Genomic DNA, 26,588 nt, shown 5'->3' with positions numbered 1-26,588 from the left:
TTGGGCCGAGGACACCATCTGTGTCTAAGGAACTCCTGCAGTGATGTCCTGGAATTGAGATGATTGACCTCCAACAACCACAAGCATCTTCCTTTGTGCTAGGTAAGACTCCAATTAGTGGAGAGTTTTCCCCCCTAGATTCCCATTGACTCCAGTTTTGCTAGGATTCCTTGATGCCACACTCGGTCAAATGCAGCCTTGATGTCAAGGGCAGTTACTTTCACCTCACCTCGGGAGTTCAGCTCTTTTGTCTATGTTTGAACCAAGGCTGCAGTGAGATCAGGTGCTGAGTGGCCATGGCGGAATGCAAACTGAGCGTCAGTGAACAGGTTATTGCTCAGCAAGTGCCGCTTGATAGCACCGTTGATGACCCCTTCCATCATTTTCCAGATGATCGAGAGTAGACTGATGGGGCTGTACTTGGTTGGATTGGATTTGTCCTGCTTTTTGTGTACAGGACATACCTGGGCAATTTTCCACATAGCCGGGTAGATGTCAGTGTTGTAGCTGTACTGGAACAGCTTGGCTAGGGGCACGGCAAGTTCTAGAGCACAAGTCTTCAGTACCATTGCAGGAATATTGTCAGGGCCCATAGCCTTTGCAGTATCCGGTGCCTTCAGCCGTTTCTTGATATCACATGGTGTGAATTGAATTGGCTGAAGACTGGCATCTGTGATGCTGGGGACCTCTAGAGGAGGCCAAGATGGATCATCCACTCAACACTTGTGGCTGAAGATTGTAGCAAATTCTTCAGCCATATCTTTTGCACTTATGTGCTGGGCTCCCCAATCATTGAGAATGGGGATATTTGTGGAGACTCCTCCTTCAGTGAGTTGTTTAATTGTCCACCACCATTCACATTGAATGTGGCAGGACTGCAGAGCTTAGATCTGATCTGTTGGTTGTGGAATTGCTTAGCTCTATCACTTGCTGCTTATGTTGTTTGGCACACAAATCATCCTGTGTTATATCTTCACCAGGCTGACACCTCATTTTTAGGTATGCCTGGTGCTGCTCCTGTCAAGCCCTCCTGCATTCTTCACTGAACCAGGGTTGATCCCCTGCCTCTGTGGTGCATGAGTAAAGGAACCTGTGAGGACCGACACGCTCTTGGGCAGGTTCAGCAGAACACATGCAGACCTGCAAGCCATCGCATTGATACTGAGCTCAGGCAGGCAGTGCCAATGTGAGAGCGTACGAAGTGCCTGGAGTCTCCACCAGGTCTTGATCCCACTTAGGTAAGGTACATGTGTACTTCATGACTGCAGATGAGCAACAGCAGTCTGCCTCTGGGGGCTGCTCTCAGAGCACTCCTGGTGCAGAAATAGTCTCCTCTGCCCTCTGCCAGTGATACCGGTGCCTCAGAATGCCACAGCAACAGAGGAGACTCCTGTCATTGATCAGGAGTCAAGTGTCAGGTGACCAGAGGAGTCCCACCAAGGTTATCAGTGGCAAAGAGGCATCCAGGTCAGTAGCCTGTCTCTCGGGCAGCTGGCAGAGAAAGGGGATGCCCGCAAGTGAACGGGGAAGACAATTAGAAACTGACACACATGGGGCATCACAGGTGATCGTTGAAGTTTTTTAGTTAAATTTTTATTAAATACATGTCACCAGATATGGTTCTGTCGTTGTTGTGAGGAACTTTGTGGTTAGGTTGTAGTGTAAAAAGCAGCAAGCCTATAGCTACTTTGTGATGTCTGAGATTGTATGGATCTTCATAGGTTCCTTCACTGATGCACTTTGCAATGCTGGACTTAGTGCTGTTGGAATGGTCACCCGGGGTCACAGAGCAGGAGATTGCGGATTGTTGTTGGTGAGAGGTGTCCACATCATCATGAGAAGAGCCTCAGCTAGAGACTTGAGAGTTTCCCTGGCAACTGTTGACCCTCAGGTCCAGTCCAAATCCTCCCAATCCTCTTCCGATTCCTCACCTATTCATCATCTGAGGATGTGGGATGAAGTAAATGAAGTCTTCTGTCAGGGCCTCCCCAGCTCTCCCAGATTGTGTAGGGCGCAGTAGAAAGCAGCAATCAGGTAGAGTCGAGCTGATGCATGCTCGAGCAATGCTCCAGTAGCTTGTTCCAGGCATCTGAAAGTTACCTTGAGCAGACCAATGGTCCTGGTGTTCCTGGTGGCTTCACAGCTCACATTGTATCAATCCTCAGCTTCGGAATGCAGGTTCCTGACCGGATACCCCCATCACTGAGTATCCAACCCTCTAGTTGTATGGTACAAACAGCTGGGGCACATGCGATATAGCCATCGCGGCGGATATAGCTATCGCGGCGGATATAGCCAACGCGGCGGATATAGCCATCGCGGCGGATATAGCCAACGCGGCGAATATAGCCAACGCGGCAGATATAGCCAACGCGGCGGATATAGCCATCGCGTCGGATATAGCCATCGCGGCGGATATAGCCAACGCGGCGGACATAGCCATCGCAGCGGATATAGCCATCACGGCTGTTCAGAGGGTCCCAAGCATAAACCTGCAGGATCCTCTGCTAATGGTCACACATAGGTTGAACATTCAGGGAGTGGAAGGCGATGGCTTAGTGATATTGTCACTGGACTAGTAATCCAGAAACCCAAGATAATGCTCTGGGGACCTGGGTTTGAATCCCACCATGGTGGAATTGAATTCAATAAAAATCTGGAGTTAAAAGTCTAATGATGACCATGAAACCATTACTGATTATGGTTTAAAAACCCATCTGGTTCACTAATCCTTTTTGCAGAAGGAAATCTGTTGTCCTTACCTGGTCTGGCTTACATGTGACTCTCAAGCCACTCAGTTGTAACAAACCATTACAAAGTCACAAAAAATGAATGAAACTGGATGGAACACCTGGCACTGACCTAGGCAAGCTCAGTCCTGTTGACCCTAAAATCTTCCTTACTAGTGCCAAAATTGGGAGCGCTGTCTCACAGACTAGTCAAGCAACAGCCTGACATAGTCAAACTCACAGAATCATACCTTAAAGATAATGTCCCAGACTCCACCATCACCATCCCTGGGCATGTCTTGTCCCATCAGCAGGACAGACCCAGCAGAGGTGGCATACAGTTGGGAGGGAGTTGCCCTAGGAGTCCTCAACTTTGACTCTGGAGTCCCATGAAGTCTCAGCAGGTCAAACATGGGCAAGGAAACCATCCTCCCTCAGCTGATGAATCGGTGCTCCTTCATGTTGGACACCACTTGGGGGAAGCACTGAGGGTGGAAAGGGCACAGAATGTCCTCTGGGTAGGGGACTTCAATCTCCATTACCAAGTGCGGTTTGGTAGCACCACTAGTGACCGAGCTGGCCGAGTCCTAAATGACATAGCTGCTAGACTGAGCCTGTGGCAGGTGGTGAGGGAAAAACATATTTGAACTCATCCTCACCAACCAGCCTGTTGCAGATGCATCTGTCCATGACAGTATCGGTAGGAGTGATCACCGCACAGTCATTGTGGAGACGAAGTCCTGCCTTCACATTGAGGATACCCTCCATCGTGTTGTGTGGCACTACCACCATGCCAAATGGGATAGATTTCAAACAGGTTGATCAACTCATGAGGACAACCATGAGGCTCTGTGGACCATTACCAGCAGCAGAATTGTACTTAAACACAATCTGTAACCTCATGGCCCAGCATATTCCCCACTCTACTATTACCATCAAACCAGAGGATCAATGAAGAATGCAGGAGGGCATGCCAGGAGCAGCACCAGGCATACCTAAAAATGGAGTGTCAACCTGGTGAAGCCATAAAACAGGACTACTTGTGTGCCAAACAGCATAAGCAGCAAGTGATAGACAGAGCTAAGCGACCCCACAACCAACGGATCAGATCTAAGCTCTGCAGTCCTGCCACATCCAGTCGTGAATGGTGGTGGACAATTAAACAACTCACTGGAGGAGGAGTCTGCACAAGTATACCCATCCTCAATGATGTAGGAGCCCAGGACATTAGTGCAAAAGATAAGGCTGAAGCATTTGCAACAATCTTCAGCTAGAAGTGCCGAGTGGATGATCCATCTTGGCCTCATCCAGAGGTTCCCAGCATCACAGATGCCAGTCTTCAGTCAATTCAATTCACTCCACGTGATAGCAAGAAACGGCTGAAGGCACTGGATACTGCAAGGGCTATGGGCCCTGACAATATTCCTGCAATGGTACTGAAGACTTGTGCTCTAGAACTTGCCGTGCCCCTAGCCAAGCTGTTCTAGTACAGCTACAACACTGGCATCTACCCGGCTATGTGGAAAGTTGCCCAGGTATGTCCTGCACACAAAAAGCAGGACAAATCCGACCCAGCCAATTACCGCCCCATCAGTCTTTTCTCGATCATCAGTGAAGTAATGGAAGGGGTCATCAACAGTGCTATTAAGCGGCACTTGCTTAGCAATAACCTGCTCACTGATGCCCAGTTTGGGTTCCACCAGGGCCACTCAGATCCTGACCTCATTAAGCCTTGGTTCAAACATGGACAAAAGAGCCGAACTCCAGAGGTGAGGTGAGGTGAGAGTGACTGCCCTTGACATGAAGGCAGCATTTGACTGAGTGTGGCATCAAGGAGCCCTAGCAAAACTGGAGTCAATGGGAATCAGGGGGAATACTCTCCACTGGTTGGAGTCATACCTAGCACAAAGGAAAATTGTTGTGGATGTTGGAGGTCAGTCATCTCAGTTCCAGGACATCACTGCAGGAGTTCCTCAGAGTAGTGTCCTCGGACCAACCATCTTCAGTTACTTCATCAATGATCTTCCTTCCATCATAAGGTCAGAAGTGGGGATGTTCGCTGATGATTGCACAATGTTCAGCACCATTTGCGATTCCTCAGATACTGAAGCAGTCCATGTCCAAATGCAGCAAGACCTGGACAATATCCAGGTTTGGGCTGACAAGTGGCAAGTAACATTTGTGCTACACAAGTGTCAGGCAATGACCATCTCCAGCAAGAGAGAATCTAACCATCGTCCCTTGACTCTCAATGGCATTACCATCACTGAATCCCCCACTATCAACATCCTGGGGGTTACCATTGACAGAAACTGAACTGGACAGACCGTATAAATACTGTGGCTGCAAGAGCAGGTCAGAGGCTAGGAATCCTGCAGTGAGTAACTCATCTCCTGACTCCCCAAAGCCTACATCTACAAGGCACAAGTCAAGAGTGTGATGGAATACTCCCCACTTGCCTGGATGAGTGCTGCTCCCATAATGTTCAAGAAGCTTGACACCGTCAAGGTCAAAGCAGCTGGCTTGATTGGCATCCCATCCACAAACATTCAGTCCCTCCACTACCAACACACAGTAGTAGCAGTGTATACCATCTACAAGATGCGCTGCAGGAATTCACCAAGGCTCCTTCAACAGCACCTTCCAAACCCATGACCACTACCATCCAGAAGGACCAGGGCAGCAGATAGATGGGAACACCACCACCTGGAACTTCCCCTTCAAGTCATTCACCATCCTGACTTGGAAATATATCACCGTTTCTTCCCTGTCACTGGGTCAAAATTCTGTAACTCCCTCCCTAACAGCACTGTGGGTGTACCTACACCACATGACTGCAGCGGTTCAAGGAGGCAGCTCACCACCACCTTCTCGAGGCAAAATAAGGATGGGCAATTAACGCTGGCCTAGCCAGCGAAACCCACATCCCGTGAATGAATAAAAATAAACCCTTTGCAGTTCATGAGGCTGAACTAATGCCTTAAGCAAGTTTAGCATAACCTCCTTACTCTTTTACTCAATGCACCTATTTATAAAGCTCAGGATACTGTATGCTTTATTAACGACTTATCAACCAGTCCTGCCACCATCAATGATTTAAGCACATGTACATTCAGGTCCCTCTGCTTGTGTGTTTCTTTAGAGTTGTACCCATTATTTTACATTGTTTCTCCATCAATCAAAACTGTGATCTTCACAGCTTCTGCCCCTTTAACATGACCATGTGCCTCCTGTGCTTGGTCAGCAAGATGCTGCAGTCCCTGACCAGTTACTGTCTTCTTTCTCCTTCTGTTCTCTCCCCACTCGAGGAGCCTCCACCAGAATGCACAATGCTCATGCAGCCAGTGACCTATTACTCTTCTGGGTGACCCTTCCTATGTAAGGGTCCTCCATCCCTTCCAGATCCTTATTTCCAGAAAAGTTGGCCCAAGTTCAAGAAATAAAATTCCATACCCCCACCCACCCCAGCAGCAGTCTCAGCTCTTGCCTTCACTCTGACAGACTGAGCTCCCCTCCTTCCCTTACTTGACCTCTCTGTCTCAATTTCTGGTGATAGACTGTCCACCAATATTCATTACAAGCCTACCGACTCCCACAGCTACCTCGACTACAGCTCCTCACACCCCGCTTCCTGTAAGGACTTCATCCCATTCTCTCAGTTCCTTCGCCTCCGTCGCATCTGTTCTGATGATGCCACTTTCCAAAACAGTTCCTCTGACATGTCTTCCTTCTTCCTTAACCGAGGTTTTCCACCCACGGTGGTTGACAGGGCCCTCAACCGCGTCCGGCCCATCTCCCGCGCATTTGCCCTTACACCTTCCTTTCCCTCCCAGAACCATGATAGGGTCCCCCTTGTCCTCACTTATCACCCCACCAGCCTCCGCATTCAAAGGATCATCCACCACCATTTCTGCCAACTTCAGCATGATGCCACCACCAAACATAACTTCCCTTCACCCCCCCACCCTTGAAGCTTTCTGCAGGAATTGTTCCCTCCGGGACACCCTGGTGCACTCCTACATCACCCCCTACACCTCAACCCCCTCCCATGGCACCTTCCCATGCAACCACAGAAGGTGCAACACCTGCCCCTTTACTTCCACCCTCCTCACCGTCCAAGGGCCCAAACACTCCTTTCAAGTGAAGCAGCGCTTCAACGCTCTAATATCTGCTGGATTTGTGCTGCTAATGAGGTAAGTCAGAGAAGGAGGGGACAGTGTGGCCGACATAATTCAACAGGAAGCACCAGAGATGAACCCAATCATCCCATCATTAACAATCCAGAGAGAACCAGAAACCCAGGCATAACATTTGGAACAGAGAGTGACTGAAAACCTTACTGGAGAACAGAGAGAGACTAAACCACACCCGGGAAAACAGAGAGAATCCAAAACACTCACTGGAGCACAGAGAGTGACAACAGATCTCACTGGAGAACAGAGAGTGACGAAAACTGTCAGTGGAGAACAGGGAGTGGCCAAAGCCCTCACTTGGGAGCAGAGAGTGACTGAAACTCTCACTGGAGAACAGAGAGTGACAAAAACACTGACTGGAGAACAGAGAGTGACTATAATTCTGACTGGAGAATAGACAGTGATGAGAAGTGTCACTGGAGAACAGTGAGTGACTACAACACTCACTGGAGAACAGAGAGTGACTAAAACTCTCACTGGAGAACAGAAAGTGACTTAAACACTCACTGGAGAACAGAAAGTGACTTAAACACTCACTGAAAAACAGAGCGTGACTAATAGTCTCAGTGGAGGATATGAGTGACTTAAAATCTCACAGGAGAACAGAGAGTGACTAAGACACTTACTGGAGAACAGAGAATGACTTAAACACTCAATGGAGAACAGAGAGTAATGAAAACTCTCACTGGAGAACAGAGAGTGACTTAAACACTCACTGGAGAACAGAGTGTGACTAATAGTCTCAGTGGAGAATATGAGTGACTGAAAATCTCACAGGAGAACAGAGAGTGACTAAATGTTGCACTGGGGAACAGAGCATGACTAAAACCTTCACTTGGGAACAGAGAGTGACTAAAACTCTCACTGGGGAATAGACAGTGACGAGAAGTGTCACTGGAGAACAGAGAGCGAATAAAACTCTTACTGGAGAACAGAGAGTCACTCAAGTCTCACTCAAGAACAGAGAGTGACTAAAACATTCACTGGGGAAAAAACAGTGACAAAAGCCATCACTGGGGAACAGAGAGTGACTGAAACATTCACGGGGGAACAGAGAGTGACTGAAACTCTCACTGGAGAACAGAGTGTGACTAATAGTCTCAGTGGAGAATATGACTGACTGAAAATCTCACAGGAGAACAGAGAGTGACTAAATGTTGCACTGGGGAACAGAACATGACAAAAACCTTCACTGGAGAACAGAGAGTGACAAAAACACTCACTGACGAACACAGTGATTAAAAGACACACTGGAGAGCAGAGAGTGACTAAAACTCTCAATGGTGAACAGAGAGTGACTAGAACTCTCACTGGAGAACAGACAGTAACTGAAAACCTCACTGGACATCAGAGAGTGACTTAATATCTCACTGGAAAACAGGGAGTCACTAAAGTCACAACGGAGAACAGAGTGTGACTAAAACGCTCACCAGAAAACAGAGAGTGACCATAACTCTCACTGGAGAAACATAGAGTGACAAAAACACTGACTGGAGAACAGAGAATGACTTAAACACTCAATGTAGAACAGAGAGTGTTTGAAATTATCACTGGAGAAGAGAGAGTGATAAAAACACTCACTGGAGAACACAGAGTCACCAAAAGACACACTGGAGAGCAGAGAGTGACTTAAACTGTCAATGGAGACAGAAAGTGAATAAAACACTCAGTGGAGAACGGAGAGTGATAAAAACTCTAACTGGAGAATAGTGGGTGACTTAAATGCTCACTGGGGAAAAGACATTGACAAAAACCCTCACTTGGGAACGGAGAGTGATGAAAACTCTCACTGGGGAACAGAGAGTGACTGAAACTCTCACCGGAGAACAGTGAGAGACAAAAGCGCTCATTGGAGAAGAGAACATGATAAAAACACTCACTGGAGAACAAAGAGTAATGAAAACTCTCACTGGAGAACTGAGAGAAATTAAAAAACTCACTGGGGAACACAGAGTGGCTAAAATTCTAATTGGAGAACAGAACATGACAAAATTTCACACGGGTGAACAGAGAGTGAGTAAAAGTCTCACTGGAGAGCAGAGAGTGAATCAAATTCTCAGTGGAGAAGAGAGAATGACTGAAAATCTCACTGGGGACCAGAGAGTGACTGAAACTCTCACTGGCGAACTGATAGAGACCAAAACGCACACTGGGAAATAGACTGTGACTGAAAAACTTACTGGGGAACAGAGAGTGACCGAAAATCTCAATGGAGAACAGAGAGTGTCAAAAATTCTCACTGGGGAACAGAGAATGATTAAAACACTCACTGGAGAAAAGAGAGTGACTAAAACACTCACTGGGGAAAAAACAGTGACAAAAGCCATCACTGGGGAACAGAGAGTGACTGAAACACTCACGGGGGAACAGAGAGTGACTGAAACTCTCACTGGAGAACAGAGTGTGACTAATAGTCTCAGTGGAGAATATGAGTGACTAAAAATCTCACAGGAGAACAGAGAGTGACTAAATGTTACACTGGGGAACAGAGCATGACTAAAACCTTCACTTGGGAACAGAGAGTGACTGAAACTCTCACTGGAGAACAGAGAGTGACAAAAACACTCACTGGAGTACAGAGAGTGATTAAAAGGCACACTGGAGAGTAGAGAGTGACTAAAACTCTTAATGGTGAACAGAGAGAGACTAGAGCTCTCACTGGAGAACAGAGAGCGACTGAAAACACCACTGGAGAACAGAGAGCGACTGAAAACCTCACTGGAGAACAGAGAGCGACTGAAAACACCACTGGAGAACAGAGAGCGACTGAAAACCTCACTGGAGAACAGAGAGCGACTGAAAACACCACTGGAGAACAGAGAGCGACTGAAAACACCACTGGAGAACAGAGAGCGACTGAAAACACCACAGGAGAACAGAGAGCGACTGAAAACCTCACTGGACAACAGAGAGCGACTAAATATCTCACTGGAAAATAGGGAGTTACTAAAGTCACACCGGAGAACAGAGAGTGACTAAAACGCTCACCGGAGAACAGAGAGTGACTAAAACGCTCACCGGAGAACAGAGAGTGACTAAAACGTTCACTGGAGAACATAGAGTGACAGAAACACTTACTGGAGAACAGAGAATGACTTAAACACTCAATGGAGAACAGAGAGTGACTGAAACTATCACTGGAGAAGAGAGAGTGAATAAAATGCTCACTAGAGAACAGAGAATGATAAAAACTCTAACTGGAGAACAGAAGGTGACTTAAATGCTCACTGCGGAAAAGACAGTGACAAAAACCCTCATTTGGGAACGGAGAGTGACGAAAACTCTCACTGGGGAACAGAGGGTGACTGAAACTCTCACTGGGGAACAGTGAGAGACAAAAACGCTGATTGGAGAAGAGAACATGACTTAAACGCTCACTGGCAAACAGAGAGTGACTGAAAATCTCACTGGAGAACAGGGAGTGAATAAAGCTTTCACTGGGGAACAGAGAGTGACTAAAACTCTCACAGGAGAACAGGGAGTGACTGAAAACCTCACTGGAGAACAGAGGGGGACTAAACATCTCCCTGGAGAACAGAGAGTGACGAAATCTCTAAGTGGATAACAGGGAGTGACTAAAACACTCACTGGAGAACGGGGAATAACTAAAACTCTCAATGGAGAACAGAGAGTGACTAAAATGCTCACTGGGAAAAGACAATGACGAAAATCCTCACTTGGGAACTGAGAGTGACTAAAACTCTCACTGGAGGCCAGGGAGTGACTTAAGCACACACTGGTGAACACAGATTGACTAAAAGTCACACTAGAGAGCAGAGAGTGACTGAAACTATCAATGGAGAACATAGAGTGAATAAAATCTCGCCGGAGAACAGAGAGTGATCAAAATCCATATGGGAGAAGAGATAGTGATATAAACACTCACTGGAGAACACAGAGTGACTAAAAGACACACTGGAGAACGGAGAGTGACATAAAATCTCATCGGGGAACAGAGAGTGACTAAGCATCTCACTGGAGATCAAAGAGTGACTAAAACTCTCACTGGAGAGCAGAGAGTGACTAAAAATCACACTGGGGAACAGAGAGTGATTAAAACCTCTCACTGGAGAACAGAGTGTGACAAAAAATCTCACCGGGAAACAGAGAGTGAATAAAACTCGCAACGGTGAACATAGAGTGACCATAACTCTCACTTGGGAACAGAAAGTGACTAAAGCACAGGGGAAAAGACAGTGACCAAAACTCTCACTGGGGAACAGAGAGTGACTTAAACTCTCACTGGAGAACAGGGAGTGACTTAAACTCTCACTGGAGAACAGAGAATTACCAAAACTCTCACTGGAGAACAGAGAGTGACTAATAATCTCACTGGAGAACAGAGAGTGATGAAAGCTCTCACTGGGGAACACAGAGTGACGAAAAGTCTCATGAAGGACAGAGAGTGACTAAACATCCCACTGGAGAACAGAGAGTGACAAAAACTCTCCCTGGGGAAAAGGCAGTGACTAAAACTCTCACTGGCGACCAGAGTGACTGAAATTCTCACTGGAGAACAGTGAGTGACGAAAACTCTCATTGGAGATGAGAGAGAGACTAAAAATCCCACTGGGGAACAGAAAGTGACTAAAATTTTCACTGCAGAATAGAGTGACTAAATGTGTCACTGGAGAAGAGAGTGTGAATGAAAAACTCACTGGAGAACAGAGAATGACTGAAACTCTCAATGGAGAACAGAGAGTGACGAAATCTCTCACTGGAGAACGGAGAATGACTAAAACACTCACTGGAGAACACAGAGTCAGTAAAAGACACACTGGAGCATCTATCTAAACTCTCAATGGAGAACATAGAGTGAATAAAACACTCACCAGAGAACAGAGAGTGATAAAATCTCTAACTGGAGAACAGAGCGTGACTTAAATGCTCACTGGGGAAAAGGCATTGACAAAAACTCTCATTTGGGAATGGTGTGTGATGAAAGCTCTCACTGGGGAACAGAGAGTGACTGAAACTCTCACCGGAGAACAGTGAGAGACAAAAACGCTCATTGGAGAAGAGAACATGATAAAAACACTCACTGGAGAGCACAGAGTGACTAAAAGACACACTGGAGAGCAGAGAGTGACAAAAACTCTCAATGGAGAACAGACAGTGAATAATCATCTCACTGGAGAACAAAGAGTGACTAAAATTCTCACTGGAGAACAGAGCGTGACTGAAACTCTCACTGGAGAACAGAGAGTGACTAAAACTCCCATAGGAGAACAGAGAGTGACTAAAACTCTCACTGGAGAACAGAGCATGACTGAAACTCTCACTGGGGAACAGAGAATTACCAAAACTCTCACTGGAGAAGTGAGAGTGGCTAATAATCTCACTGGAGAACAGAGAGTGATGAAAGCTCTCACTGGGGAACAGAGAGTGACGAAAAGTCTTATGGAGGACAGAGAGTGACTAAACATCTCACTGGGGAACAGAAAGTGACGAAAACTCTCATGGAGGGCAGAGAGTTATTAAAACTCTCGCTGGGAAACTGAGAGTGACTAAAACTCACTGGAGAACAGAGCTTGACTAAAACTCTCACTGGAGAATGGAGAGTGATGAGAAATCTCACGACTAAACGGAGATTGACTATAACATTCACTGCAGAACAGAGAGTGAAAAAAGCTCTCACTGGGGGACAGAGAGCGAAAGGATTCCTCACCGGGGACCAGAGAGTGACAAAAACTCTCACTCGAGAATAGGGAGTGATTAAAACTCTCACTGATGAACAGAGAGTGACTAAAACTCTCAGTGGAGGACAGAGAGTGACTCAAACTGTCAGTGGGGATTAGAGAGTGAGGAAAGCTCCCACAGGAGAACAGAGAGTGACTAAAACTCTCACTGGGGAACAGACAGTGACTGAAACACTCACTGGGGAACACAGAATGACTGAAACTCTCACTGGGGAACAGGGAGTGACCAAAAATCTCACTGGAAAACAGAGAGTGGCTGAAATTCTCACTGGAGAATACAAGGTGACTAAAACTCTCATTGGGGAACAGACAGCAATTAAAAGTCTCATTGGAGAAGAGAGACTGAGAAAAACTCTCACTGGAGATAAGAGAGCTACTGAAACTCTCACTGGAGAACAGAGAGTGACTGAAAATCTCACTGGAGAACAGAGAATGATCAATAACGTCAATGGGGAAAAGACAGTGAATAAAACTCTCAATGGAGGAAAGAGAGTGACTGAAAAACTCATTGGAGAAGAGACAGTTACTAAAACTCTCACTGGGGAACAGACAGTGACTAAAACTCTCACTGGGGAACAGACAGTTACTAAAACTCTCACTGGGGAACAGACAGTTACTAAAACTCTCACTGGGGAACAGACAGTTACTAAAACTCTCACTGGGGAACAGACAGTTACTAAAACTCTCACTGGGGAACAGGCAGTGACTGAAACACTCGCTGGAGAACAGAGGGTGACTGAAAACCTAACTGGAGAGCAGAGAGTGACTGACGCTCTCACTGGAGAACAGAGACTGACTAAGAATCTCACTGGAGATCCGACGGTGACCAAAACTCTCACTGAGGAGCCAATTGTGAACAAAAGTCTCCCTGCTGAGCAGAGAGCCTCTGATGACCTCACTGGAGAACAGAGAGTGACAAAAACTCCAACTGGAGAGCAGAGAGTGACTACAAACCTGACCGGGGAACAGAGAATGACTTAAAGTCTCACTGGAGAAAAGAGAGTAACCAAAACTCTCACTGGAGAACAGAGAGTGACTGAAACTCTACCTGGAGAACAGAGAGTGACTGAAAATCTCACCGGAGAGCAGAGAGTGACTGACGCTCTCACTGGGGCACAGAGAATGACCAAAATTGTCACTGGAGAACACAGAGTGGCTGAAACTGTCACTGGGGAACAGACACTGAGTAAAGCTCTCACTGGAGAACAAACAGTGATTACAACTCTCACTGGAGAACAGAGAGTGACTAAAATATTCACTGGGAACAGGGAATTACCAAAACTCTCAGTGGAGAACAGACACTGACTAAAAGTCTCAATGGAGAACAGAGAGTGACTAAAACTCTCACTGGGGAACAGAGAGTGACTAAAACTCTCACTGGAGAACAGAGAGTGACTAAAACTCTCACTGGGGAACAGAGAGTGACTAAAACTCTCACTGGAGAACAGAGAGTGACTAAAACTCTCACTGGGGAACAGAGAGTGACTAAAACTCTCACTGGGGAACAGAGAGTGACTAAAACTCTCACTGGGGAACAGAGAGTGACAAAAACTCTCACTGGAGAACAGAGAGTGACTAAAACTGTCACTGGAGAACAGAAAGTGACTAAAACTGTCACTGGAGAACAGAGAGTGACTAAAACTCTCACTGGGGAACAGAGAGTGACTAAAACTCTCACTGGGGAACAGAGAGTGACTGAAACTCTCACTGGGGACCAGGGAGTGACTGAAACTCTCACTGGGGACCAGGGAGTGACTAAAACTCTCAATAGGGAACAGAGAGTGACGAAAACGCTCACCGGAAAACAGAGGGTGACTCAAAGCCTCACTGGAAAACAGAGAGTGACTAAAACTGTCACTGGAGAACAGAGAGTGACTAAAACTCTCACAGGGGAACAGAGAGTGACTAAAACTCTCGCTGGAGAACAGAGAGTGACTAAAACTGTCACTGGGGAACCGAGAGTGACTAAAACTGTCACTGGGGAACCGAGAGTGACTAAAACTGCCACTGGGGACCAGAGAGTGACTAAAACTCTCACTGGGGAACAGAGAGTGACTAAAACTCTCACTGGGGAACAGAGAGTGACTAAAACTCTCACTGGGGAACAGAGAGTGACTAAAACTCTCACTGGGGAACAGAGAGTGAGTGAAACTGTCACTGGGGAACAGAGAGTGACTAAAACTCTCAATGGGGAACAGAGCGTGACTAAAACTCTCAATGGGGAACAGAGAGTGACTAAAACACTCACTGGAGAACAGGCAGTGACTGGAACTCTCACTGGGGAACTAAAAGTGACCAGGACTCTCACTGAAGAACAGAGAGTGACTATAGCTCTCACTGGGAAGCAGAGATTGACTTCCCCCTCACTGGGCACCAGAGAGTGACTAAAACTCTCACTGGGGAACAGAGAGTGACTAAAACTCTCGCTGGAGAGCAGTGTGACTTCAACACTTACTGGAGAACAGAAACTTACTGAAACTCTCACTAGAGAACAGAGAGTAACCAAAACCCTCACTGGAGAACAGAGAGTGAATAAAACTCACTGGGGAACAGAGAATCCGAAATCTCTCACTCGAGAACAGAGAGTGACTAAACCTTCTCACTGGGGAACAGAGAGTGACTGAAACTCTCACTGGGGACCAGGGAGTGACTAAAACTCTCACTGGGGACCAGGGAGAGACTGAAACTCTCACTGGAGAACACAGAGTGACTAAAACTCTCATTAGGGAACAGAGAGTGACAAAAACTCTCACTGGAAAACAGAGGGTGACTCAAAGTCTCACTGGAAAACAGAAAGTGACTAAAACTGTCATTGGAGAACAGAGAGTGACTAAAACTCTCACTGGAGAACAGAGAGTGACTAAAACTCTCACTGGGGAACAGAGGGTGACTGAAACTGTCACTGGAGAACAGCAACTTACTGAAATTCTCATTGGAGAACAGAGATTGGCTGAAAGTCTCACTGGAGAACTGAGAGTAACCAAAACTCTCAATAGAGGCGAGAGAGTGACTGAAAATCTCACCAGAGAACAGAGAGTGAATAAAACTCACTGGGGAACAGAGAGTGACTAAAACTCTCATTGGAGAACAGAGAGTGACTGAAAATCTCACCAGAGAACAGAGAGTGACTAAAACTCTCAATGGGGAACAGAGAGTGACTAAAACTCTCACTGGGGAACAGAGAGTGACTAAAACTCACTGGAGAAAAGAGAGTAATTGAAAATCTCACTGGGGAACTGAGAGTAACCAAAACTCTCACTGGAGAACAGAGAGTGACTAAAAATCTCACTGAAGAACAGAGATTGACTAAAACTCTCACTGGGGAACAAACAGTGAATAAAACTCTCACTGGGGAACAGAGAGTGACTGAAACTCTCACTGGGGAATAGAGAGTGTCTAAAACTCTCACGTTGGAACAGAGAGTCACTGAAACTGTCACTGAACAACAAAGATTGACTAAAACTCTCACTAGCGAACAGACCCTGACTAAAACTCTCACTGGCAAACGGAGGTGACGCTAAATCTCACTACTGAACAGAAAGTGACTATAACATTCATTGCAGAACAGACAGTGACTAAAACTCGCACTGGAGAACAGACAGTGACAAAAACTCTCACTGGGTAACACAGTGTGACTAAAACTCTCTCTGGGGAACACACATTGACTAAACCTGTCACTGGAGAACAGAGACACACTGAACCTCTCACTGGAGAAGAGACTTACTGAAACTCTCACTGGAGAACAGAGTAACCAAAACTCTCACTAGCGAACAGACCCTGACTAAAACTCTCACTGGCAAACGGAGGTGACGCTAAATCTCACTACTGAACAGAAAGTGACTATAACATTCATTGCGGAACAGACAGTGACTAAAACTCGCACTGGAGAACAGACAGTGACAAAAACTCTCACTGGGTAACACAGTGTGACTAAAACTCTCTCTGGGGAACACACATTGACTAAACCTGTCACTGGAGAACAGAGACACACTGAACGTCTCACTGGAGAAGAGACTTACTGAAACTCTCACTGGAGAACAGAGTAACCAAAACTCTCACTGGAGAACAGACAGTGACTAAAAGTCTCAATGGAGAAGAGACGGTGACAAAAACTCTCACTGGAGAACAGAGAGTGACTAAAACACTCACTGGAGAACTAAGAGTGACTAGGACTTTCACTGAAGAACAGAGAGTGACTATAGCTCTCACTGGGAAACAGAGATTGACTTCCCCCTCACTGAGCATCAGAGAGTGACTAAAACTCTCACTGGGGAGCAGCTTGACTTCAACACTCAGTGGAGAACAGGAACTTACTGAAACTCTCACTGGAGTACAGAGACTTACTGAAAGTCTCAGTAGAGAACAGAGAGTGTCTAAAACTCACTGGATAAAAGAGAGTAACTGAAACTCTCACTGGGGAACTGAGAGTAACCAAAACTCTCACTTGAGAACAGAAAGTGACTAAAAGTCTCACTGGAGAACAGAGATTGACTAAAACTCTCACTGGAGAAGAGAGAGTGATGAAAACTCTCACTGGCGAACAGAGAGTTACGAGAACACTCACTGGGAACAGAGAGTGACTAAAACACTCACTGGGGAGCAGAGAATCCCAAATCTCTCACTGGAGAACAGAGAGTGACTGAAACTCTCACTGGGGAATAGAGAGTGTCTAAAACTCTCACGTTGGAACAGAGAGTCACTGAAACTGTCACTGAACAACAAAGATTGACTAAAACTCTCACTAGTGAACAGACCCTGACTAAAACTCTCACTGGCAAACGGAGGTGACGCTAAATCTCACTACTGAACAGAAAGTGACTATAACATTCATTGCGGAACAGACAGTGACTAAAACTCGCACTGGAGAACAGACAGTGACAAAAACTCTCACTGGGTAACACAGTGTGACTAAAACTCTCTCTGGGGAACACACATTGACTAAACCTGTCACTGGAGAACAGAGACACACTGAACCTCTCACTGGAGAAGAGACTTACTGAAACTCTCACTGGAGAACAGAGTAACCAAAACTCTCACTGGAGAACAGACAGTGACTAAAAGTCTCAATGGAGAAGAGACGGTGACAAAAACTCTCACTGGAGAACAGAGAGTGACTAAAACATTCACTGGAGAACTAAGAGTGACTAGGACTTTCACTGAAGAACAGAGAGTGACTATAGCTCTCACTGGGAAACAGAGATTGACTTCCCCCTCACTGAGCATCAGAGAGTGACTAAAACTCTCACTGGGGAGCAGCTTGACTTCAACACTCAGTGGAGAACAGGAACTTATTGAAACTCTCACTGGAGTACAGAGACTTACTGAAAGTCTCAGTAGAGAACAGAGAGTGTCTAAAACTCACTGGATAAAAGAGAGTAACTGAAACTCTCACTGGGGAACTGAGAGTAACCAAAACTCTCACTTGAGAACAGAAAGTGACTAAAAGTCTCACTGGAGAACAGAGATTGACTAAAACTCTCACTGGAGAAGAGAGAGTGATGAAAACTCTCACTGGCGAACAGAGAGTTACGAGAACACTCACTGGGAACAGAGAGTGACTAAAACACTCACTGGAGAGCAGAGAATCCCAAATCTCTCACTGGAGAACAGAGAGTGTCTAAAACTCCCTGGAGAAAAGAGAGTGACTGAAACTCTCACTGGGGAACTGCTAGTAACCAAAACTCTCACAGGAAAGCAGGGAGTGAGCAAAACACTCATTGGAGAACAGAGAGCAACCAAAACTCTCAACGGAGAACAGACAGACTAAAACTCTCACTGCGAAACAGACAGTGACTAAACGTCTCACTGAGGAAGAGAGGGTGACTGAAACTGTCACTGAAGAACATAGATTGACTAAAACTCTCACTGGAGAACAGAGTGACTATAACTCACTGGAGAAAAGCGAGTGACTGAAACTCTCACTGGAGAACGGAGAGTGACTAAAACTGTCACTGGGGAACAGAGATTGACTTCCCTCCCATTGGGCATCAGAGAGTGACTAAAACTCTCGCTGGAGAGCAGTGTGACTTCAACTCTCACTGGAGAACAGAAACTTACTGAAACTCTTAGTAGAGAACAGAGTGTGTCTAAAACTCACTGGAAAAAAGAGAGTGACGAAAACACTCACTGGGGAACTTAGAGTAACCAATGCTCTCACTGGAGAACAGGGAGTGAGCAAAACTCTCACTGGAGAACAGAGAGTAACCAAAACTCACACTGGCGAGCAGAAAGTGACTAAAACTCTCACTGGGGAACAGAGAGTGACTAAAACTCTCACTGGGGAACAGAGAGTGACTAAAACTCTCACTGGGGAACAGAGAGTGAGTAAAACTCTCACTGGGGAACAGAGTGTCACTGAAACTGTCATTGAACAACAGAGAATGACTAAAACTCTCACTGGAGAACAGAGAGTGACTAAAACTCTCACTGGGGAACAGAGTGTCACTGAAACTGTCATTGAACAACAGAGAATGACTAAAACTCTCACTGGAGAACAGAGAGTGACTAAAACTCTCACTGTGGAACAGACAGTGTCTAATAACTCTCACTGGGGAACAGACAATGAATAAAACTCTCACTGGAGAGCAGAGAGTGACTAAAACTCTCACTGGAAAACAGAGAGTGATGACAGCTTTTAATATTTCTGCCATAGTTTCTGTGTCTAATTTATAGAATAGCCACCTCTCTCTATGCTATAGGGCCTAGCATGCCCTGTGTAAATTAGAGATAATAGCGGCATCTTAATATGCTTTATAGAATAGCCATCCCCACCCTCACCCCCACCCCCACCCTCACCTCACCCGCACCCCCAACCTCACCTCACCCCCCACACCCGCCCCCACCCTCACCCACACTCCACACCTGCCCCCAACCCACCCTCACTCCACTCCCACCACCAATACCATCCCCACCCCACCCACACTCCACCCCCACCCTCACCCCCCACTCAACACCCCCACCCCACGCCCACTCCACACCCCTCACCCCCACTCCCAAACCCACACTGACCCCCAACCCCACACCGCCCCCACTCCACCCCCATCCTCACCCCACACCTCCCTCACCCCCACTCCACCCCCAACCCCCCTCAATCCCACTCACCCCCACCACGTGTATTCCACTCCCAGTCCACATTGAGCCCCATTCCCACTCCACCCAAACCCCATCCCCTCCCCCACCCACACATGCACTCCATCCCCCAGTCCACCAGGCTGGCACGCCAAAAGGGCAAAGGAAATCATAACAAATGCTTCCATTTAAAAAATCCACTCTGTTCTGGCATCGCTACAATTTAATGAAATAACAATGGAAATGTGATCATCTGAGGCAAGTCTGATCCCGGTTGCAGCAACAATGAGACTGGAATCATTCCCTTCTTCTGCATTTGTCACCATTGCCTTTTCATATTGAACTATATTAGAGCTTCACATCACAGCAATGCACATACCAGCATTTGGTTCACATGTCATCTTACTGTGATTAGTTACTTTGGCTAAAGGCATTAATACATCTCCTTCAATGTTTCATAGGAGAAAGAACAGAACACCCTCTCCTCCATCTTAACCTGTCACACTCGTTTTACCAAAATAGATCATTGGTGGATTGGGTGGGTGGGTGGGGAGTGTTGAATTAGAAGACAGCCCTTTAGAGTGTCTACCATTCAGGGAGTAAGACCCCTTTCTCTCAGCTACCATGAAGCCCAAGTTGGAATTGGACGAGTCAATACATATAGTTTTCTTGCTTCTCACTGGCTGGGGATGGGGCAGAGGGGCACAGAGGAGGTTGATGTGGAAAATGTCTGATTGCTGTGGTAGGGGAAGAGTACGTTGGCATGAAGAGAGCTCTGAAACAGCCCCCTGTAATCCAGGAGTGTGATACCTGTGGTAACCAGAAACAAATACAAGTGATGGATACTGCATGGCTTTGAAACATTTGATGATTTGTGACAAAGCAGGTGGACAGCTGGATTTGATTTTGTTCCATTCTTATGTAGTTAGAGTTCAAGTGGAAACTGACTTTCCATATTCAGTTCAATAATACAGGCCTGGGGCCAGGCAGCTCTGATGGAACTGAAGATTAGTTAAGATATGGATCTTTGGACCTGAGTTTTGTAATGAGGATTTTTTTTTTTAAAGTAAAAAGATACAATTTCTAATTCCTTAATTCTCTGGCTGGATTCTCAATAAACTCTAATCCCATTAAGACAATGGAAAGAATGCCAGTCAACCAAACATACAACCTGCGTTCTATCTCCAAGTGAGATGAAAAGGAACAGAGTGTCAAACCTCTCCCCTGTGTGACTTATGAAGTAATATTATTTACCTAATCTTTTAATTGAGAAGTAGCATAAATAAACTTAACTTGTTCTTTGATTTAAACTCAGAAACCCTGTCTGATGAATTCTTTACAATCTGAAATTGTAGACAATGAGACTCCTGTAGTTTTGGAAAAGCTCATCCTCACAAGTTCACAAAACACTGTTATAGCCAAACCTGGAGTCGTAAATTAGACGAGTCAATTTTTACCCCCTTTCACGTGACTGTAACAATGCTAATTAAACAGCTCTAAGCATTGGCTGGCAGGTGTATAATAGACAATATCAGTTATCACAGAATTGTTATGGTGCAGAAGGAGGCCATTTGGCCCGTCATGTCTGCACTGGCTCTCTCAATGAGCATCATGACTTAATGCCATTCTCTTGCTTTTCCCTGTACCCTTGCACATTGTATCTATTCAAATAATCATCCAATCCCCTCTTGAATGCCTCGATTGAACCTGCCTTCACCACATTTCCAGGTAATGCATTCCAGACCCAAACCACTCGTTGTGTGAAAATGTTTTTTCTCATGTCACATTTGCTTCTTTTGCAAATCATTTTAAATCAGTGCCCCCTCATTCTTGATCTTTTTACGAGTGGGAACAGTTTCTCCCTATCTACTCTGTCCAGCCCCTCATGATTTTGAACATCTCTATCACATTGGCTCTTAGCCTTCTTCTCACCAAAGAGAACAGTCCCAAACTCTCCAATCTATCCTCATAGCTGAAGTTTCTCATCCCTGGAACCATTCTTGTAAACCTCTTCTGCACTCTCTCCAATGTGTTCATATTCTTTCTATAGTGTGGCACCCAGAACTGTACACAATAATCCAGCTGAGGTCTAACTAGTGTCTTACATAAATTCAGCATAACCTCCCTGCTCTTGTACTCTGTGCTCCTATTAATAAAGCCAGGATACTATATGCTTTATTGACTGCTCTCTCCACCTGTACTGCCACCTTCAATGTTCTATCCACATATAGACACAGGTCCTTCTGCTCCTGCACCCCTTTAAGAATTGTACCCTTTATTTTATATCATCTCTCCATGTTCTTCCTACTAAAATGGATCACCTCACACTTCTCCACATGGAACTTCATCTGTCACCTATCTGCCCACTTCACCAACTCGTCTATGTCCTTTTGAAGTTCAACACTGTCCTCCTCACAGTTTACAATGCTCCTATGTTTCGGATCATCCACAAACTTTGAAATTGTCCCCTGCACGCCAAGATCTAGATCATTAAAATGTATCAGGAAAAGCAAGGGTCCCAACACCAACCCCTGGGGAGCTCCACTGCAAACCTTCCTCCAGTCTAAAAAATAGCCATTGACTATTACCCTCTGTTTCCATTACTCAGCCAATTTTGTATCCATGTTGCTACTGTACCTCTTATTTCATGAGCAATAACATTTCTCACAAGCCTGTTTGTGGCATTGTATTGAATGCCCTTTGAAAGTCTATGTACACTACATCAGCAGCATTACCCTCATCAACCCTCTTTGCTACCTCTTCAAAAAACTCCAGCAAGTTAGTTAAACATGATTTCTCCTTTAGAAATTCATGCTGGCTCTTCATAATCAACCCATATTTTTCCATGTGACTACTGATTCTAGCCCAAGTAATTGTTTCTAGAATCTTGCCCACCACTGAAGTTAAACTGACTGGTCTGCAATTACCGGGCTTATCCTTACAACCTTTTTTGAACAAGGACGTAATGTTTGCAATTCTCCAGTCCTCTGGCACCACCCCTGAGTCTAGGGAAGACTGAAAGATTATGGCCAGTGCCCCTGCAATTTCTACTCTCACTTCCTTCAATATCCTTGGATGCCTCTCATCCGGTCCCGGTATCTTATCAACTTTAAGTACCAACAGTCTATTCAACACTTCCTCCTTATCAATTTTGAACCCTTCTAGTGACAGTTTCCTTCTCTGTCATCGTGTCCTCGGTAGCACCTGCTTCCTTGGCAAAGTATTCATTTAACACCTCAGCCATGCCCCCTGCCTCCATGTGTAGATCCCCTTTTTGGTCCCTAACCAGTCCCACCCTTTTACCAACCTTTTACTATTTATGTACCGATAGATAGAAGTGTGGAAGTCAAGTGAACATGGGCGTGATTAAAAAACATGTAATGACAGGTGCTGAAGGAAATTCCTTTATAAAAAGGAGTTTTTCTAAATATAGGGGAATAGTAAAGGGGAATGTGGATCTATTCAGGACACACTCAGCTGGCACTATAATGACCAGCAGTCAGTGATGGAATGTTAACTGAATGCTTTGATTTCACAATAGAGGAAGAGGACAAAATATCAGTGATACAAGAGAGCCTAAAAAAAGTCAAGAGGGCAAATTTATTAGATTAATGTATTTTTTTAATTGGCAATGCAGAAAATAATGGAAGTTAAGAGACAAATCTCAAGGACCCAATGGTTTTCACTTAAGGTATTAAATGAAATAGGTTAACAAATTGCGGAATCACAATTTTCCAATACTGTCTAGATTTAGGGCATGTGTCTTTGGATTGGAAAACAGCAAATGTCATTTTGTTATTTAAAGGGGAAGGAAGGAAGAAACCAGGGGTGGAATATTTGCCCTCATATGTGGCAAGCGCAGAAGGGAGTAGGCGTAAAGGTTTGTACAGACAGCCAGCATCTTGGGTTGCCAGTGCCATTCTGCCCTGGAGCCATTTTCCCAGAGGCAGGATCAGGGTCAGAAGGGATACCCGCCCACAATCAGTGGGTAAGTAATGAAGGCATATTAAGGCCTATTGTCAGGAGCCTCAAAATGGAGGTGCTCTATCTTCGTCTTACCTGAACTTCAGGCTGTAGCTCCTTCCAAACTGGAGGGCCTCCTTTTGGCCCTCCAACATCAGGAGCTCTCCCCCACCTCCACAGTCCTTAACAGTGAGCACGGCCTCTGGGAGCTCTCCCAACCCCACCCCCCGCGCCCTCCACTGTCTTTAACAGTATGGTGAGCATGGCCTCTAGCCATTAATTGGCCTAGCAATGAAAAATTGCATGGGGCTGGTGGGTGGGGGAGGGTGGAGGGGGGTTGATGTGGGGGGGGGTGGTGCGGGGCTACATGTGATGTAGTGAGGGGTCAGTACCCAGAGGTTCTCTTGACATCAGGTTCCTGGCTGCAGAAGGAAAATTCAGCCTGAGGCAACTACAGGACCATGAGGTTAATGTTTGGTGTGGGGCTGGAATTGATCATCATGGACAGAGTGACTGAACATTTGACCAAGTATGAGTTGATCAGAGTCAGGATTTGTGAAAACTAGATGTCTGACTAATCTCGTTAAATATTTTGAGGAGCTTGCTAACACGCTGGACAGGCAGTGTCTGGGGATTGTCCATGTACATTTCCAGAAGGCATTAGCTAAGATTCCACACAAGAGATTACTAGGAAAACGAGAGCTTGCCGAGTTGCAGGTAACCTTGTGGTATGAGTTGATAATTGGTTGGAAATTTGGAGACATGTTTGAAGGTTTGATTGAATAGAGAGCTGCATATCCAAGGTTCCAGGTGACACTAAGTTAGGAGGCACAATAACTGTAGATGGGAGCAAAAAATTACAAAGGGACATTGATAGATTAAATGATCGGATACCCAGTGGCAGGTGAAGTTCGACGGGTGAAATCATTCACTTTGGATCCAAGAGAGATTGTAGTAATTATAGTTTTGTGAAACGTAGGACTGTAGCTTTAAGAATAATCTTGTGTTTTAAGATCACATGATTTGCGTAAATCAATGAGTTAACAGTGCAGGGAACCTCTACAGAGGGAGTTCTTCTTTAGTTATGGAGTTTGATGCACACGTGTAGTTGCTGCTGCTGCCTTGTAAATAAAGTTAAGTGCTTCCACTAAGAAAAGTTGTCTGAAGATCAGCTCTATAACAAACTGGCGATGAGGATAAATCAAATTTGGTGCTGTACCTCATGCAGCAATTGTGAGTAACTAAGTTCGATAGAAATGAAAGAAGATATACTCATCTGAAATGCCACAGTTTGCAGAATCGATCCCTTTGAGCCAGCCACAGACGATTGGTCTCAGTATATAGAATGTTTTGTGTTCTTCTGTCAAGCAAATGAAATCAAGGGGGAAGAGATGAGGAGAGCAATCCTCCTGAATATTTTTGGGAGCAAAACCTACGGTTTGATTCGAAGCTTGATGGCCCCCAGTGTCCCAGATTCAAAGACTTTCAGTGAATTAGCAGGCCTCGTTAAGGGACATTTTCAACCCAAGCCCTCAGTCACAATGCAGAGGTTCAGGTTCAATTCACGCAATAGAGCCCCAGGGGAAACAATTGCTATCTACATGGCGAAATTAAAACAACTAATGGAATATTGTGATTTCACTGAAACCTTGAATGACATGCTCAGGGATCATTTAGTATGTGGTGTGCAAGAAGACACTATTCAGCAAAGATTGCTGGCTGAAGTGAATCTTGATTTTAAGAAAGCATTAGAAATAATGCTGATGGAAAGTGCTGTAAGGGAATAACAAGCAATTTAAGGGGCGCAAAATGGCACCATTCTCCTAGTTGGGCAGGGACAGTCAGCCAAAAGTGGCACGAAGCGAAGTGGGAAACAGCCCCCGCTAACCGAAAAATGAGAGGAAATAGCTTAGCAACTAAATCGAAAAATAACTTTCATCAAGCGATTGGCAATTTAAAAAGTAGAATGTTATTTTTGTCATAGAAGTAGACACATAATTAGAAAGTGCAAAGTGAGATTTAAACAGGCTTCCAAACAACAAATGAAGTCTATAGTGCAGAAGAGCCAGAAACAACAAATTCTGACATTTATTCATTATTCAACATGAAAGTTGAGAAGACAGAGCCAATATTTGTTACAGTGCAAGTGAATGGTAAAAATGGAAGTAGACACATGAGCTTCTACCACTGTAATAGGAGAACATACTTTCAGGTATTTAAATAAAGGTGATCAGCAATTAAATTTGGAACAAAAATCTGCCAAGTTGAAAACGTATACAGGCAAAGAAATCCAAGTAAAAGGTATCACCAGAGTAACTGTTCATTATAGAAACCAATCAGCTCAGCTACCAGTGATGGTATTAGAAGGTAGAGGACCAAGCCTTCTAGGTTGAAATTGGTGAAGGGAAATTAACCTTGATTGGCCGGTGAGATTTCAAAAGGAAGCTGGAAGAGTTCCTGTCTTGAAAAAGGAACAAAGCAAAGTATTACAGAGTCCAAGGGCCGCGGACAGGGTGAAAAAGGAGTGTGTAAACATTCAGCAGCCTAAAGGAATGAAGGCTGTCATTTACAACGACATGAAAAAACAACATAAGAAACTCAAGGGGACTCTGCTGAATTAGAGAATTCCAAGATGTAGCGAGTGAGCTTTGCAAAGAAAAGGAAAGCCTGTTGAAATTCCTTCACACTACAAGAATTTCCTCCAGTCAAAGTTTGTGCCTCTGGAAAATTACGAAGAGAAACAGGAAGAATTTAACGTCTCTCTGAACAAACTGAAGAACCAGTTGGCAGAGAAGACGCAGCGATGTTCAAGATTCCAGGAGGAGGTTAACCGATACAAGAAAGAGACAGAAGAGCTGAAGAACCAGCTAAATGAAACTAAAGAGGCTTTGAAAGCAAAAATTGAAGAACTTTCCAAGATGCGAGTAGATAATGAA

The sequence above is a fragment of the Cetorhinus maximus genome, chromosome 12, assembly GCF_964194155.1.
Source record: "Cetorhinus maximus chromosome 12, sCetMax3.hap1.1, whole genome shotgun sequence".
Lineage (NCBI taxonomy): Eukaryota > Metazoa > Chordata > Chondrichthyes > Lamniformes > Cetorhinidae > Cetorhinus > Cetorhinus maximus.
Note: the sequence above shows the minus strand (reverse complement) of the source record.